Raw genomic sequence first — 16,001 nt, 5'->3', positions numbered from 1 at the left:
GAAGCCTCTACTGGTCCGCTCTCCGCGGCTCCTTGCGTGCTTCTTCCTACAGTCTGTCCCGAAGCCTCTACCGGTCCGCTCTCCGCGGCTCCTTGCGTGCTTCTTCTGCTTCTTTTTTCGTGGCAGGAGAGGCACTCACTTTTATAGGGTTACAGTGGCCAATCAGTTCAAAGCGCGCGATGCGGGCTGATTGGCTAACATCAGTTGTTGCTAGGCAGACTATCTTACAGGGCGGGTTGTGAAGCAGGAGATCTTACAGGGCGGGTTGTTTACCAAGCAGGAGATAAGCGCCATCTTAGCACACTCGATGGGAGGGGTAATCTAGCTCAGGCTTTGCTCTTTCCTACAGGCCTCACGTCCGCCAAGTAAGGCGACCGGGCTCGGCCGCGGCTCCCAACAAAGCATGTCACAGTGAAAGTCAGTATCTTCTTGGTTATATCTTTAGTATTTTCTCCTTTATGGTATCCAGACATTCTAAAACTGTAGTATCAGTAAATTATCTAAGTTAATGCCTCCTCTTTAAAATGTCTTTTAAGATTAGCCTAGCAACATAGGAGGCAATTACAAATAACAGCATTAAAAACAGCAATAGCAAAATAAAAATATTTAAAATTGGCAAATACATTTATATAGCTGCATCTGCTTCAAGGAACCGCAGATGAAGTCTTTCCTGGAGGTCTGACAACAGCACCCGTTTTCAAGGTGTCAGGTTTAAGAGTCATTGATCATGTTAAAGGCTGTACTTGAAAAGTTTTGGGAAACTGAGTTATTTAACATCAGTACAAGAAAACCTGTCCCTGGGTTTTGAAAGAGTTAATGCATCCTGTCAGCCATCCACCCTCAGAAGAGTTCTTGGCTTCTTTCCCTGCCTGACCATTAGACTTAGAGTCTCCACTTTCATGTATTTCCAAACAGTCCCCAAGGAGCGACTCAATAGGTCCACGGACACTAAAACCAAACCTCTGAGACGCCTCTTAGGCATAAGTGCATCCCCACCCCCAAGCCTCTGCTCTTCTCAAATGCCCCGTGCGTCTTGCCACCTAATACCAGCGGGCCTTCCAGCCACAGAGATGTGAGGGGAACGCACGCACAGCAGCGCTGACATTCTGGACCCTACACGGCCACCAACTCAGGACAGTTAGGTATTGCTTTGGAGCATTGATGTGATTTTCTCAGAGTTGTCAAAAACTGATCCTTTTAATCATACTCAGTCATAGGAGCGACTGCTGTTTGCCAATTATAATTTGACAAATGTAGACTTAAGTCCACTGGTGACAAACAATGCCAATCCTAAGTTGGTATTTTCTGCTAATACTAATTTGAGAAAATTGGGGGGTCAGACAGTGAAAGTTGAGGGACCTCCATGAGGTTTCTGGCAAGCAAAGCATTAAAGCCCTGCTAGAGAGAGAGTAGCTAAGAAAAACAGAGAGAGGTATATGGCTGGCCTGGCTCACTGCAAGCCAAGACACAAGCCCCTGTTCCTTCCATCTTCAATTAAACACAGAGGAACAGAGTGTGGGGGGAAAGGACTGCATCATAAAAGCTCAGGATAGAAAATATGCACCAACACCTGGACACGCACGCACCCGTGTATAGACATACATATGCCTTTTATTATCCTTGCCTCACTACTACACTAAAATGCACATCTATCCTCTTTACTAACTTGGCCTTGAGCGTAACTTGGAAACCTCTCAATGTAAGCAGCCGGGCAGCACAAGCAGACCACAGAAGTGCACATCAAGGTTGCACAGGTGGGCAATGGAGGGGCAACGGCCACATAAGGCAAAGGCCACATCAGGGCATTCAGAGCCCAGAATGGCCAGTCAAGTTAAGACAACTCTCAAGGGGAGAGTCTCTTTCTTGTCTTTAATAAAAGATGCTTAGGACAAAAACCCCTGGATGCCAGCTCTGGGTGCCCTGCGTGAAGCTATCTATCTGCTTATTTTCTCTTCTTTTCCCAATAAATGGTTTTGCGTCCCCATTTCTCTTCCCTTTCCAATGAAGTGATTTGTTTCTCCTTCTGAATGTATGTCTCTAATTCTTATAGAGATGTAGGTTTTTTACTGACCCTAGATAAAAGTCCACCCTCACAAAATTTAACACTAACTTTTCAAAAAGCATATTTCACATTTTATACTGTCAAGATAAAACATCTTTTAATTTGCCCATTTGTGTGAAAATCAGCATTATTTCAAGTGCAAATATAAAATATATTCTTTATTACATTCAGTTGAACTCACCTAAATTCAATAGAGACTTGTTCCTTTTGATAACTATATTTTTAGAGCGCCTTGGGACAACAGGCTGGGTGGACATTGAATTTGAGCAAAATAGGCCAACGTAGGCACATGACCTCTTCCAAAGTCACTGTGCCTGTGTGGTCTTTTTTAACTGGAAACTTCCGGTTTCCAGTTAAAAAATTAGAAAGAACAAACTTTAAAGTGAATGAATGGAAATTAAAATATTAAGAGAAATCATCAATGCAAGTGACTGCTGTTTTAATTTCATTCTCCAAAGCATATGTAATTCTGATCGTCTCATGAGCACTTATAAAAACCGACTTTTATTATATTTTTTCTAAGTGGCAGCAAAAAGATAATAATGTTGAAAACCAAGACACACAGAAATGATAGTCACTTGAGGCCTCCTGCCTGTACTTTGAAGTGTAAGTAGGCTTAGATCCTTTGGATTCTTTATCAAGAGAAGGAGCAGAAATTAGCACTTTACCCATAAACTGCTATGATACACAATTGAGATCTATATTTTTTTTTAGCGAGAACACTGCACTCTTTTTTTAAGTGGAATAGTATTTTCCCATAGTGTTTCTTTGATAAGAACATCAAGATTTCAAATTGCTGATAGTGTGCGTCCTCCTTTAATGTGCATCCAGTACTGGAAGCCTGGAACACAAATAGGAAATAATGAAATAAATGTATACTTCCCTCACACTTAAATATGGCTAAGAGAAAAAGGACTGTCTAAGGTGTTATTTTAGTATGAAAGGCTTTATACTTGGGATGATGGAAAGATATAGAGGATATTTGAATAACAAAAACTTACCACTGCCAGCGTGGTGTCACATGCCTGTTATCCCAGCACTCAGGAGGATGAGACAGGAAGATCGCTGTGAGCATTCTGAGCATTTGCAGAGAGATGGATCACAATGTGTCTTCTACTGTAATAAGTTTCTTAAACATTCACAGTGTATTTTAATCAAGCACTTACTGTGATTTCTGTCAAAAACTTAACCATATGTCTTCATCCATTTTATTTACCAGGTTTGGCACCCTGCAACTCCTGACCCTTCCCCAAATCCAAAATGACCAGGAAGGTAAATTCTTGGAATCAAGCCTAGACCTGGAGATAAACCGTGGCATCACTACTAAAGACACCCACAAACACAACTTCCAGAAAGGGTCCAAAAGTGCCCAGGGTGAAGAGACAAGAGAGTTTGAAGCTGGTGGAAGGATTTAGAAGGGGTTATGAAAATGTGTCTTTCACTGTAATAAATGTAAACATTCACCATATTTTTTGATGATTCTTCATAGTATAGTTCTTATACTTTTACTTAGTAAAACCAGGAAGATGAGTAGATACAGTACTAACTTTGAAATACTGCTTTTTAACGTTGTAAAATGTCAGCTATTACAATTAACTTTAGATCTGTCCTCTGAGAATTTACTCTGATTTGTAATATACAGCATGCACATTCTTGTTGTCCCTTATATGTTTGTGCATTAAATTTTTTTTTCAGAATATCCAGCAACATGGAAGACTTGGATTTCCTAATGCCATTCTCTTATTCACAGAGGTGACCTTGTCTTCTGTATCAAGCTCCCCACCCACAGCAAATGCTTAGGTTAAGCACAGAATAAAGGCAGGATATCTGAGAAATTGTTGGGTCCCAGGAAGCTTCAGCTTTTCTTAGAGAGTAGGAAACAGCTCTCTTTTTTCACCTTTCTCCATCTTTTTAACGGTCACCAACAGCAACATCATCACCACCACCATGTCCCTTTCCTACTGTAAACTAGTAAGCTGCAATGGCTTTATCTCCAGAGGTGCACTCACATTGCTGTAAATTCCCCCTCATCTGGTGTGTCTACACTAAATTCATGAGTTTCAAAAGTATTTATTATGGATTTATCATAAATTCTCACTAACACTTCTTGTTAGCTAAGTGGCTTTGCTAGATCATTTAATCTGTTGGATGTGGATTACTTCTCTGCAAGCAAAGAGACTTAACTGGTCTCTTTTAACTCTGAAGCTAAGATTTGTGCTTATCACGTGTCTCAACGATATTATGCTCCATGAAGCCTTGAAGTTAATATTATTCAGTATTACAAAGTCTCTAGGTACTTTTAAAAGCATCTTTAAACACTTGTAAAGTAGTACATTACAATAAGCAATGGCCCATCGCGTGGAATACTGTTAAAAATATTGATATTTAATGATTATTAATTATGTGGCAAAGTGGCTACTTGTGATATAATTATATATTTATTTTTTACTATTTCTCAAAGATCAGGAAAGTTTTTCTTAGCATAATTATGTTACATATACTTCTCATAGTTGGTTGGTACGCTCACACACTTGTATTCTGACAGAAGGTAGAGATAGCCTAAGACAACTGATGGTTACATTTTGAAATGTAGCTTTTTTACTATATCAAAGTGAAAAAGTCATGTGGCTGACATATGTTATAGCATTTAACTGGCGTTTAAAATCTCATGTGGTCCCCTCCTTGCAGCAGGTGAATATGATGCAAATTTGCACAGGTAAATTGTGTGTTTAGACGAGGTCACGGGACTTAGTTCTTTCATCTGCATGTCTGGAAGTGCCCCGCAGTCCACAGCAGAGTGCTTAATAGTGATCTGCCATCCCCACTCGTCCTCACATATTGTGATTTAGATAGAACTCTAATGCATGAGAGCAACGTGTCCCTGGAGCATTTTCAGAATATAAATTAAGTGATATTATAGCAGAAGCTCCCTGTGAGCTCAGCATAATGAATATGAACCATCATGTACTCCTGACCAAGGTCATGGTATGAGGACGAATTAGTCTATTAACATCTCTTTTAAGTAGCATTAGTGATAATAAATGAAGAGGTTTAATGTAATACTGATAATATTATTCATGCAAACATAGCATACTTTATCTTGTTAAAACAATTAAAATGTGCTTTGAGGATATTTTACACTACAGAAATATGATGCTTGAGTGTGCTTATTGCATGGTACTGAATACATCAGCATTAGCCAGTAATGCCGATAATCTGATAAAAATCGAAAAGCTGATTTGTATGCTATGCTAATTCGGGATCATCTTCTTGGCCCTAGGTACTACCCAAATGCTGCACAAGATTGCAGTAAGCTTTAGTGGTGATATTAGATTAAATTCAATCCTTTTGCTTATAATTTTTTCAAGGAAATTACATCCACTCTTCTTTAGCATAAACCTTCTTTAGCTGCTAAGCGGCCTGTAATATTGCATTTTAAGCCCAGTATATTGTTGTTTTCTTCTCAGACATATTTAAGCTTTGTTGTCAGTTATAGATTATCTTACCTCAATCACGTAGATCAGAAACACAAAACAAAATAAAAAAGTCCTTGTATGTGCATAGTGACCTTATGCTGAAGGGAGCAAACTTTTCAGTGAACCAACACGGGGTCTTCACTAACAAGGGCTTGCCCTTCGGGGACTTAGGGTATTTTGTAAGGAAATCGCATTTGTACTTTGAACATTTCTAAACAAAGGCAAATTGGTTAAAGGCAACTTTTCGGGAGTGATGAAAAAGTTTTAGAACTAGATGTGATAGCTCTCTGTTCACGTGAATGCACTAAATGTCACAGGTGTGGACTCTTAAAAGGGTTAAAAGGCAACAACTATTTTATGGAAATTTTATTCCAATAAAAAGAGGTAGCATAGTGGCATAACTGTAAGCACCACCGAGCCAGAACCTACTTTTTCTACTCTTACCGGGCACCACTCCACTGCCAGTAACCCACTCATTTCATTCCCAATACAAGATCAAAGTTACATTAATAAAAGTCTCCATCATTTTGAGGTCTAAGATCCTCCCTTCTTAGGAGGCTTACTAAATGGTGTTTTGATATTTTAACACAACTTCATAATACGGTCTAATCTCTCCAGTTCTCCATGCTGAGCCCTCTTCACAGGACACAAACACACCGTCAGATTTTATTCAGGAGGAGATGCACTTTGTCATTACAAATATCAAAAATGAAACGTGGAACTAAAGAACATTTCTTACTCCGAAATGATATCCCTATGATTGTATATTAGTATTATTTTAGTATCCCATAAAAACTTCATATCATTTAGAAAAAAGAATTAAAAGATTTTAAAATATTTTAAAGATCTTGCTAACATGTTCCATTGGAGGAGTTTTCCTAGTTTAATTAAGACTTCAGCAGAGCTGAGCAAGTGGCAGTGTCTATCCCCTTTCTCTGAACTTTTTAATTATTCTTGGCATGGCCAATTTTATTTGATGCCACATAAATTTTGCACGTGTGAGTGGAGCTGAAGTTTCAGAGCAAAATTGGCTTTTGCATTACACAAAAAACACATATTTATATGAATGAGCCTCCTTGACTGTACATAATTAGTCAAGGGACAGGAGACTGCTAGGATTCTCAGAGCAAGGACTTAAAGTATTAGGTTCTCATATTTATGATTAATGCCTTTCTTAGCAGCCCGAGGCCCTGAGTAGGATCATGTAAAGCATGCTGGGTTAAACCATCTTCGCTACAGAATATAGACATTATACGTTAGGGAAGCCCAAAGGACAATCTTGACTCTCTAATTCTATCTTTAGTAGAAATAAGATCCTGAAGACTGCTGTTTATTATTCATACATTGAAAGACTTTGTACCTTTTGATCTATGCAGGCTGCGCCTTCCTTGTGGGCTGTAGGTGAGTTATGCACAGACTTTCATCTTAGCACTGCACTGCTTTGGAAAAGATCTACAACCGCACAGCTTCCTTTTTCTAGCCTGTAACAATCACTGGTCTGTAGAGAACTCTTACAGGTTATGTCCATGAAAGTGTCAAAGCTTATGCTTTCTTACAGTACCAGTGTTGATTACTAGCACTGCATCAGATGATAGAATTCATATTTGGCATTAATAAACTGTAAATGTCCAGTTTAGCTGAGTGCTAAAACTTGACTGGATCACACTGTTTCAAGAAGTCCACCAATCTCTCAGTTCAGGAGATTTAATGTCACAGCAATTTTTTCAAAGTATCTCTAGGCCAATAAAAATTCCCAAGAATCAGTGTACTATGTAGTTAAATCCAAACAACTATGTTCATATTTGCATGCTCAGAACATTTGAAAGAAAATAAACATAACTGGGAAAAAAAACAAAGTCCACCTCCCCACTAAATGATACCCACTTTCCCCCATTACTGAGTCCAGTCACATTATTACTATCCGGCAACTATGTGGAAGTGTGTGGAATGTATGTGTAGGACATTTGCTCCCAAGAGAGGTCACAAATTTTGTGCCCCTTGTCACAATGATCCTAGATTCCTGTTGGGTGTGTTGTAAACAGAGAAGCCATTCTTCAGGCTACCTGCTTGATTTCATTCTTAAACAATCACAAATATTGCACCTGATGTTCACTGAAAAACTTCTCAGACCTCAGCATCAATCTAGCCGCTGCCTCTCTCCTGTCTTAGTCACACTGATTTTCACAGCAGACTACATTTCTAACTCAGCCACTGAAACTCAGCTTCCCAGATCATGAAACCTTTGAGAAGAATGACTGCCACCCAAGGCAGACACATGATATCCTAAAGCTCACAGCTTCTGTGGTGCAGACAAGAATCCAACCTCACTGTTTGCCTAAAAACTGGAATGTGTTCTTTGGTTCTGGGTTACCTGCACACACACTGGGGGACATGTAGAATCAGTGTACTATGTAGTTACACTGTAGGTACACAGTGTACCTGCCCCAAAGTGTCATTCATTTCTTCCAATCAAGTGTAGTCTGTGTATCACAGTGCTTCCATCACGTTAATTGTGTACCACTGCATGATAAACACTGGAACTGCAAATATGAGCTTTCTCCTCTTATTAGTGGCTTTACCATGACCTAAATCCTAGTAGTTTGCACACAATTTCATGTACATATTAAAGTGTGCATGAGAAGTTTTAGATCATGCTAGTGGTGGTGTGCAGCTCATATTGTGTAATGTTATACAAGGGATAATATAAAAATATGGGGACTATCTAAATTTAAAAATAAAATCTTATTACAGTAAAAAGTACAATGCTAAAAGTTATAGAATAATTTTATAAAAGCAAGGAGGAGTCTCCTGAGGGGATTAAAATGTATGTGTTCTATGATAACGATTTTAATTTATGCATTCACTGTATGTTTTGGCTACAATTGGTTTTTGACTATAATTATTCTAATACATAGACAATGAAGAACAACTACATATCTATTATCTGACACAATTCTTGGCACCTTTCACTTATGACTTGATAGCAGGAGCAGCATATTCATTTATTTGCTTACCTACTGAGAGAAGGTGACATGAGTCCTTCATCTTCTGGTATTTGTGCAGCCTCTGCATGGATGGACCTCCAGCCTCCACCATCGAAGCAGCGTCTTCCCTCCAGATCCTGGTCACAGCCAAGCAGGCAGTTGCTTTGATTCACAAGTGCACAGGGCTTTCAGTCTTAATCTTCCTATACTCACCCTAAAAACATGCATGGGGATACAGATCACAGAAGATAGGGTCCACAGTGCATTCTGTGGTGTCTTTGTCCAGCTGGGCTGATGACAAAGTGTTTACTCTAGAGGTCTATCTTCCTCATATGGATTCTGCAGTCCTGCTTGCCTGCCCCTTACGATTTTGCACTCTTGAATTTTTCAGTAAATGATCTATTTAAATTATCTAGTTTTGCTTTCCACTGTTTGCAGCTATAAATCCTAGTAAAAACAAAGGAGAAAAGTAGTGCTTCCTTTCTATTCAAGTTCAGAAGCTGCTGGTGACCTTCCTAAGAAAACATGAACTCTTTAGGATCCTCTCCTCCTACTGGGTGACTTCACCACATACAGAGACACTGCTTTTAGAGAGCTTAGAAAGCACCTCTGTCCTGATGCTGACAATTGGAACATCTCCTATATGCTGTCAGTTGCATCCTGTTATTTCTAAGAACTTCCTCATTACTGTTACTAGGGACTCTACAAAATGGTCCACAATGAAATTGAGAAACTAAATGCCCACCACTCTCTCCACTAAGAGGCTCAGAGTAAGGCAGATGGATGTGGCAGTCATGGCCTTGGACATGAAGAGCAGACTACTAGGATTCAAACCGGAGGTCAGCTCAGTGGCCCAGAGGGCTTCCTGTATCGAGTGGCCATGCAGCCTTCTGGCCACTTCCTTAGGCTTTTCTCATACAAATACCATGATTTTGAACATGGGATTTGCAAGTAATTTTCCTTAAAATGTCTCTGAGTTGATCTCATTATTGCTAATCCATTGTTTGAACAGACTCATCCCATCTACATTTCAAGTGTAATGTCATGCTCAGAGGTTTAAAAGTATTAAAGCTTGCTCATTTTTAAAATAAGGTCTAGAATAATTTACACAAAGCAAGAGCAGTTAGGTGACCAAGGACTATGACATGAAATACTAACTAGTGTTTCTGGATGGTCCTTATGTCTGTTGGCACTGATTACAGGTTTGAGGTGTGTCAGGGAAGAAGTATCAGTGGGAACACGGTGAAGCTGAGCATGAAGTTATGAATTTTGAGCATACTTGGCTATTTGCTGTAGGAAATTTCTATTTGAGTTGTTAAGGCCATTTTGGGTAAGTTTTTGTGTGATCCCCTGGCCTCCTTTTATGTTCTTGGCTGAGCCTACAATGCTGTCGCATTTATGAAAACAAAGACCCTCTAAGGGGAGGCGAGTAAAAGATAAAAGACATTCTGCCAAACAATGGAAACAATAAAACAAATGCCAGCCAGTTTGGTGCCTGACAGGTTGGGTCACACCCCAGGTAACAAAATCAGAAACCCTGAATTTAATTCTGGAGCCTAAGGACTACATGCCAAGATATCCTATGTAACGGACGCTTTGGTGTTAGACCTGAGAATAAAATCAGCTCAATGAACTATTCTTTGTGTTTTTTCAAATGCATGGATACAATTAAATTTGAAATTGAATGTCAAAAAAACTATAAGAATCTTCTTATAGGATAAATATAAGTGAACATCATTGCTGACCCAAAAAGCAGAAATTCCGAAAACAAATATCCAGTTATCAGACCATCTTCAGAAAAACTAAGTAAAAATAGATCTACTTCATCATATTTTAGGAGAAATCTTCATTATTGTGTACTTTTATAGATGGTTGCAGAAAAATAAGATGCAGGATTATGAATAATTTAATGAATATATCTTAATACTGGCCATACTTTGTTTTTCCACATCCACCTCCTTTTCCTTTGATTTCTGATCTTTGCATTGTTGTATGTTATTGTTGTGTCTGGATGTCTCCCCCAAAGCCTAATAAAGTCATGGAATCATGCTTCTAGAACTTGAGATTGGTTCACGGTCCAATACTGGGATTACGGGTGTGAGTGCTGCATACACTGTAGGATACACAACATACATATAATATAAGGGACAGGTCTTCTCTCTGTGCTTCTTCATTTTTTCCTCTTTCTGTTTTTGCTGCCTTTCAGTTGCTGTGACATATTGCTCTTCTGCCATGCCATCCTGCCTTGGAACCAGCAGATGAAACTTCCACACATTGTGTACTAAATAACCCTCTTCACTTGAGTTGGCAGATGTTTTGTCTTAGCAATGAGAGAAAAGCAACTAACTTAGAATTCAGTACCAGAAATGGGATCATTGCTGTGACTATACCTGACTATGTTGTTCAAGATCCTTTGGGAATGACTTTTGGGGGAGTGTTTGAAAGTTTTGGAGATGTCACTTGAAAAAGTAGAGTTGAAAAACCTTAGGCTGTTCTCTATGGAAGATTCTGGTTGAAGCTCAAAAAACCAGAAAACTGGTAAAGTCTAGATCCAGTAGATTTCTGCTGGGAAGTACTGCAATGGCTGTTAGACTCCAGATTATGTTTGTTATGGCTTGGCAGAAAGTTTTTCTGCATTTTGCTCATGTCCAGAGATTTTGCCTGAGAGTGAGATTAAGGAAGGCAGATTAATTAATATGGCAGATGAAATTTCAAAGCAGTCTAGTTTTGGGGTAGTTGCATGGCCAATTTGGGAGGGGAATTAGCCATTTTTATGTTGATCAAGATCAAGGAAGCCAGAAAGATAATTTGAAATGTGAGTTTGGCCAGAAAAAAAGCTCCAATAAAATTGTCAGCTACAAAAATAGAGCTTAGAAGATATTAATTACTCATAAGGAACAAGGGAATATAAAAGGTGGCCTGAGGGCATCACAAGAAGCAACAAGTTTCAACTTTTGCAGTCTTAAAACTGCAAAAAAGAAAAACTTTCCTTTGAGGGGAAAGCCACAGAGTACTCTATTCCAGAAAGGCACCAGTCATATTGTGCTACAGAATGGTGGTGACATAGACAATTTGTTTTCCAGGATTGGATTCAGAGTGCTCAGCAATCTTGGCACTTGACCACTAGTGTCAAGAGAAGGAAAAGCTTGACTACTGCTCCAGCTGGCAGCAGTCCTTTGCATCTTCCTGTGGTGCTTGCTTCAGGAGCATGCAGAAGACAAGAGTTCTGAGGTTCAGGCAGCTCACACCCAGATTTCAGAAAAAGTCATGAGAAGTCAGGCAGTGTGCCCCTCAGAGGCTAAAGTATGGAGCTATGGGTGTGACACCAAAGGTCCAGTGGAAAACCCAGAACTTTGGAAAAGTCAGGAATGTGGATCATCCAAGGAAACTTTGAAGGATTGAGCAAAGCAGGCCTAAGAGAGAACCCCTGGGAACTACAACCACTAGAAGTACCCCAGGGGAGGAGCCTTACAAGGTTTTTGGAGCTCACAGTTTACCAGATTGCTTCAGATGTGCTAATGGAACTGTAGGACTTAATGTTTTCCTGTTGGATGTTGGACTGGCTTTGGTCCCATTTTGTTTGTATTTTTCTGTTTGCAACTTCTGTGATGGAAGTATTTACCTTGCTCCATTGTACATTGGACATATTTAACTTTATTTTCATTTGTACAGGGGCTCACAGCTAAGATTTTGCCTTAAATCTCAGAGCAGAATTTGGAGTTGGGCTTTTCAGAAATGCTGAAACTGTTAGGACTCTGACAACTCTTGGAAATAGACTAAGTATATTTTGCATAAAGGATGTGCATGAGTCTTTTGGGGACCAGGGGCAGAAAGTTACAGTTTGTGTCTGGATGTGCTACAAAAGCCTCATGCAGTCATGGGGGCAGACTTCCAGAATTTGTGATTGATGCATGGTCCAATGCTGGGATTATGGGTGTGAGTGTTACACCCATCCTGGGCGGGGGGGGGTAGCCTAAATACAATATAAGAGAGAGAAAGAGTTTTCTTGGAGCTTCTGCCTGTTTGCTCATGTTTCTTTTGCTGTCTGCTGCCACCATGAACTGTTGCAACTATGCCACACTATCCTGCGGAGCCTGCTGATTATGGACTGAAACCTCCACAAACTGTGAGCTAAATAAATCTTTCCTTCCTTAATTTTGGGTATTAGGTATTTTGTCTCAGCAATAAGAGAAAAGTATCACACTGTTGTTCTGAAAAGCGACTCATCTGGTTCATTTTTTAGCTCTTTGCTGACCAGAAAGATGAGATACACCCAGGCACACACCTCCTGCTTCCCTCCCAAGAGGCAATGTCAGGTGCCACCAGCTGCTCCTCAAAGTCTGTGAGGGTCCTGGGTTAGTGTTAGCTCTTGGGCTGGTATTTTTTCCTGGTTCAAGAAAAGATTTGTCTCCATTCTGTGTCTTTATTTTTAGAGTGTCATTAATCATCATGTTGCTTTAGAGCAGAAAATGTATCAAAACCAGAATTTACTGCTTTGAATGGACTACATTTTAGAAACAAGACATTTACCTCAATAATACCAGTACTCAATTTTAGCAGTTGGAGGTTTATGTTATGATTATGTCAACTTGGAATAGGACAGATATCACAACTGTCCTTTCCCAAGGGTGTGATGTTTCACTGAAGAATTTATGCTTCTTTTCTGTCTATGATATTCTACTGAAGGATAGTATTTATTTCAGGTTTAACTCAGGATCCTCACCCTGAGTAAAATACCCAGGAGACTTTTTATTTGTTTGTGTATATATTTATACATTTTTAAACATGGTCTTACTAAGTTGTCCTGGTAAGACTTAACTCAAACTCGCTACCCTCCTGGCTAACCCTCTCAGAGTACTGAGGCTTCATTTTCCATTTGCTGATTGAACTCATCATCTAATGTCTTGTCTATATTTAATCTTCACAATGAAAATGAATGTTCTGTTATCCATGACTATAGAGGGGAACAAAGGACACAGCTTGAAAAAGGTCACTTAAATAAGCTTAATAAGGTCTGATATTCAAAACATATGCTAAAGGGCTTTGAAACTATAAATGTGGGAAATTATCACTTCTGATGATGATTAAATTCACTGAAATTTATCGGAATATATTTGGCAGCAGATAGAACATCCTAAGAGACCCTCGTATGAAGAATAGTTTATTTAGAACAAAAGAGTAACACAATTGGTATAGAGGGCTATTTGCTAATGTTTTCATTTATTTGAAGTGTCATTCTTTATGCTTGAGATCAATGTCAGGTTAGAAGTGTTTCAAAATATATGTTTAATATAATTGTAGTATATGTGGACACAGATGGAGACAGTATCTTCTCCTAGCAGTCTGGTGCTTTAGGGAGATTCTTCACACAAAATTCAAACCTTTCTCTACGTGTCTTACTGCTATGAATGCCACAGTTCAATTTTTTTGTCAAACCTTGTGAGAAATATGTGCACTTCATGGAGGTAAAACAAAACAAAACAAACAAACAAACAAAAAAACCACTGCTTTTCTATTTGTTAAATGAATGCTTGCATTCATGTCTGGTTTCAAGTAAGAGGTAATTTCTACTCAGTATGGCATGAAAACAAAACAAAATAAATATATAAATATAAGGCCTCAATAGTTTTAGGGTGTTGTTTAGTTGAGGCTTAAATAAACATGAATATTATAACTAATTCATGAAAAAGGATTGAGAGCAATTTGCAGCAGGGTGTGATGGACATCATGGTGAGATGGGATTAGCCGGAATTGGACAAAATGTGAGGAGTGGGGCCAGCACAACCATAAACAAGGGCTTCCTGGGGACCACAGCACAGCTGTACAGAGGGCTGGTGTTGGGTGGTGACTGAGTGGCAGAGCCTACCTGCTTTTGTGCTTGACATAAAAGTCAAATCATGGCTCTCCTCCAAGCACAGTAGGCAGTGCTCTCACAGAGCCAGCCCCTGGCATCTAAGAGCCTGGCATGGCTGACAGGTCCAGGCTCCTTGTGATTAGATGCATTTGAGAACAGATAACAAGGAAAAAGGTCCCTAAGCCACTAACTGGTCCAAAGCTCTCTTTAGCCAGTTGTTCCTCATAAAAACTCAAGAACTCATACACAGAGGTTAACTAAAGAATTGACAATGATGATGGCAGTCAAATTTATCCCTGGTGTAGTAGTAATTACAGAAAAAGATAGACAAGAAAGAGAGAAAGGAAGAAAGATGTATGGATGGAAGGCAGACACATAAACAGATATGGGGATAGTTTACAGGAAAGTGTGGTAAAAAGATTATGATGCAGAGAGCTAGATAGCTACAGATGAAAATGGCTAGGGATAGACAGCAAGGTAGATAGATCATGCATAATTCGGAGATACCTTTGTGTACACACACGTACATGCACATATTCCATGTTCTACTGTGATCAGACCTAGAATAACTCATCCGATAGTAACAAAGGCAGGCAGCACGCATATCCAAATAAGCTTGGAACACCTTATAGTATAGGAAGTCAAAATAAGTAAATGAAAACTCTCATACTGATGAGGATAAGTCAAAGGGACACAGGAAATGAAAGACTATCCAATGACCACATCTAAAATAATGTGAGGAAAAGAAGTGGTTGACTTATAATCCAAATACAGTACAATTGAATTCATATGGATAAAAGCAAATTATTTGATAGGTTAATAACCAACATAATGGCAGGTGTATCAGTCAGTTTAACCATTCCTGGGCCAACATCTGACACCTACAATTTAAAAGAACAGTGATTTAATTTGGCATATGATTCCAGGATATTCAGTTCATGGTTTACAGGTTCCAGTGCAGAAATATCATCACAAAGGTTTGTGGTGGAGGAAAGCTGCTTAACCCACAGAAGCCAAGAGGCAGAGCAGTGGGGCAGACCCTGAAGGCAAGGGGTCAAGGAGCAGACAAGTGCTCAAAATCATTTCTTTATGACTTACCCAGACACACGCATAAGTAGACCTAACTAGTCCCTAAGTAACTTCTAAGCCAATCAAGATCATAGTTAAGCGTTACCTTAACCAGGATATATATATATATATATATATATATATATATATATATATATTCTAAAGGAAGTTTCAATACTGTGTGAAGCTACTCCTTCTGAAGGAGGCAAGGCATACTCTTTGCATCTAGAAGTGGGTCTATGCTTAGAAAGTTGCTTCCCGTGATGAGGAAAACACCAGACATATTTCAGTGAAAAAACCGTGTATGTAAAACCCAATGAGGAATTCTCAAAACTGCTAAAGTCATAAACAAGAAGTCTCTTGGAAACTGTATCTTCCAAGGAAGTCATAAGAAGACACAATGATGGGAGGTAAAGTGTCTCAGATGGTTTTTTGGACAGTGAGGGGGCATCAGTGAGGGACAGTAATTTCTGAGCAAATGTCACCGACACTGACATGCCAGTGCTGGTTCCTGGCCAAAACAATCAGGGGCTGCCACAAAGATACAACTAGAGGCA

At 39.3% G+C, this 16,001-nt stretch overlaps 1 non-coding gene across 1 annotated transcript; it reads right to left on the bottom strand.

Annotated features, from left to right (window-relative positions):
- Positions 1–7,489: 7,489 nt before the first annotated feature.
- Positions 7,490–7,618, bottom strand: LOC111755074 (small nucleolar RNA SNORA11). The gene has a single exon (XR_002789664.1). It is a non-coding gene; the product is annotated as a small nucleolar RNA SNORA11 (small nucleolar RNA).
- Between the last annotated feature and the right edge of the window lie 8,383 nt (positions 7,619–16,001).

Source organism: Cavia porcellus, unplaced genomic scaffold (genome assembly GCF_034190915.1).
Source record: "Cavia porcellus strain 051 isolate PalLab524CR breed Dunkin Hartley unplaced genomic scaffold, mCavPor4.1 scaffold_20, whole genome shotgun sequence".
NCBI classification, from domain to species: Eukaryota; Metazoa; Chordata; class Mammalia; order Rodentia; family Caviidae; genus Cavia; species Cavia porcellus.
This window is presented reverse-complemented; position numbering and strand designations above follow the sequence as displayed.